The sequence below is a fragment of the Jaculus jaculus genome, chromosome 11, assembly GCF_020740685.1.
Source record: "Jaculus jaculus isolate mJacJac1 chromosome 11, mJacJac1.mat.Y.cur, whole genome shotgun sequence".
Classification (NCBI taxonomy): Eukaryota; Metazoa; Chordata; class Mammalia; order Rodentia; family Dipodidae; genus Jaculus; species Jaculus jaculus.
Window position 1 is genome coordinate 51,367,594 of NC_059112.1, and position 3,207 is coordinate 51,370,800.

Consider the following 3,207-nt stretch of genomic DNA (forward strand, 5'->3'; position numbering starts at 1 on the left):
ATAGCCAAAGGACCTTGGTTTGATTCCCCCAGGGCCCACAAGGTGGCACATGCATCTGGAATTCGTATGTAGTGGCTGGTGTGCCCATTCTCTCTCTGTCACTTTCCCTTACTCAAATAAATCAATAAAAATAAAATAAATTAAAATTAAGTTAGGGTTGCTTGCATGATCATAGGTGCAAGGTTCCTTACCAGTGGCTGCACCACTGATGACTGACTTCCCCTCTGCCAGCAACCATTAGATGCCATTAGGTAGTCTGGCAAATTGACCACCTGATCTCTTCAGCTCTGTGAAAACGTTAAGCACATTTGTACTGTCCTACAACCTTCACTATGTATAGAATGCTTTTCATTCATCTCAAACCTGACCTGTCAACAGTAACTCATCACAGCCCATTTTCCCAGCTTCTGACAAACCCCACTCTTGTGTTGGCTACAAACTTTGACTTTTTCTAGGTACCTCATGTTATAGAATCACTGCTTGAATTTGAATCAATGTTGGACAATGGGTCAAAAAGTCCTTCGAGCTGAATATTCCATTGTATGTGTATTTTCTTCTTGTTTGCCATGTGTCCATTAATGGGTTGGTTATGTCTATTATTGGCTGCTTATACTTCTGGCTTTTGTGAATAAGGCTGTGATAATTATAAACATGGATATATAAAGATGTTTGAATTCCCACATAAATATATTTATTTATTTAGGAGAGAAAGAAAAGCAGATGGAGAGAATGGGAGCACCAGGGCCTCCTGCCAGTGCAAACTCTAGAGACATGCATCTGACTTATGTCAAAACAAACTCTAGACACTTGTCATATGGCTTATGTGGGTCCTGGGGAATTGAACCCAGGTCCTTAGGCTTGGCAGGCAAACACCTTAACTGCTAAACCATCTCGCCAGTCCCTGAATTTCCACTTTAAATAATTTTCCACAGTCTGACATTTTATTATTTATAGTGTAAATTGACACTGTATTTACTTTCTATATGTGCATTCCATATCACAAGTTTTCTTTTTAAATCTATAGATCTGGAATTAAGTTACCATGGAAAATCTAATTAAGTTTTTGCATTTCATTCTACAGTCCTGTCTCTCTTTTATTCTACTATTGAAGAACTGTTGTACTTTTTATTTTCCTTAACATTTATTATTAGTAAAATGAAACCAAACAAGAAGTACATAAGTAATATTTATCAGATTATTCACAGAATGGCAGTCTCATTGTGATGCATATGCATATATGGTATATGCCTAAAAGACAATATGCCTGGTCATTTTAGGAGATGAGTAATGTATTAATCTGAAATTTGAGGATCAACCAAAGCATAGTATTTGGATATGAGGAGGTACAAATATGACAATGTCAGAGAGCTAAACTTAATCCCACTGAGGAGGGCCCTGAGTGGAATGGGGGTAGGGGAGAGGAAAATGATGGTACCAACACATGATGTGTCCATACAGAGTTTCTACTTAATTTAAAAAAAATTAAAGTGCTTGCCTTTCTACAGTGGCATTGGGACTATATAAAAGGTAGGAAAGGGTTTTTAATTTCCATAATTTATAATTTTTGTTATTTTGAATACATGCTATATTTAACACCTATTGAATTATATTGCAATGTCAAACAATATAGTATGTACAATAAAATCATCACCACTATAATCTAGCTTTCTCCCTTCTAAATAAGACCCTTTCCAATATTTCAAAGACTCATCCATTTTCAATTACCTAGAGTTTAAAAATTATTAGTAATATTTTTAAATATTTATTGAGGGGGAGAGGAGAAATAGAATGGGCATGCCAGGGCCTCTAGCCCCTGCAAATGAACTCCAGACCCATGCACTACCTTGTGCATCTGGCTTACATGGGTCCTGGGGAATGGAACCTGGGTCCTTTACCTTTGAAAGCAAGTACCTTAACCACTAAGCTCTCTTTCCAGCCATACCTTGAAGTTTTAATATTATTATGTTTTATATTCTCTATTACCTAGAACTTTTACAGTATATTAAATTTTAAGCTATGTTTTCCAAAAGATAGACTAGAATCTTTACATATAACTTACCTACTATTCTCTTTCTTCTATCTCCTGTATTTATATTCCTTCCTTTTGGTGGTTTGGGGCTTCATATAATTTTTCCTTTATAAAGGGTTTGTGATTGTTAATCTTTCTTTTTTTTTTTAAGATTTTTATTGATTTATTTGAGAGTGACAGACAGAGAAACAGGCAGATAGAGAGCGAGAGAGAGAATGGGCGCGCCAGAGCTACCAGCCACTGCAAACGAACTCCAGACGCGTGCGCCCCCTTGTGCATCTGGCTAACGTGGGACCTGGGGGACCGAGCCTCGAACCGGGATCCTTAGGCTTCACAGGCAAGCACTTAACTACTATGCCATCTCTCCAGCCCTGTTAATCTTTCTTTTAAATTAAAGACAAATGTTATCTTGCTTGCAAAATCCTTAGCAAAGTCAAAAATCATTTTAAGAATTATGGCAGCCAGATGCACAAGGGGCCGCACGCGTCTGGAGTTTGTTTGCAGAGGCTGGAAGCCCTGGCACGCCCATTCTCTCTCTCTCCTCTATCTGTCTTTCTCTCTGTGTCTGTGGCTCTCAAATAAATAAATAAAAATTAAAAAAAAAGAATTATGGCAGCAATTCCTTTGCTTAATAAACATTTATGAGCCTTTTATTAGTAGTTACCTGTCACATATTACACTGTGTTTGAGTTAATCTTACTTCTCACCTATACGGAGTGCTGGAAACATCAGGGTGGCCCAGTACCCTGCTTAGTCAGTATTTAATTCTTTTGTGGCTGAGGGTGATGGTGGCTCACACCTTTAACTGCAGCAAATGGGAGGATGAGGCAGGAGCTGAACCTTGAGTTCAAGGATAGCCTGGGCTACAGAATATGATTTGTTTCCAAACCCTTTCATTCTTCTGTTAACAAAGGGAAAGAGAGCATAGCAAATCAAATGGGCTTTGCTAGTAGCAGAGAAGTAAAGACAACATAAAGCTCATACTAGGATTTAAAGATAGGTTAGAATGCAGATGAGGCTCTTTGGGTCTATGAGGAAGAGATAACTGCAGACTGAAAAAAAAAAGAGCATCTGCAAAGATCCAACTGAGTACAAATGGGTAAGTTATGTGGAGAATTTAGGTCATAGTGGCAGAGACAAGAAGCTTTGCACTGTGAACATTAGACCATTTGACATTC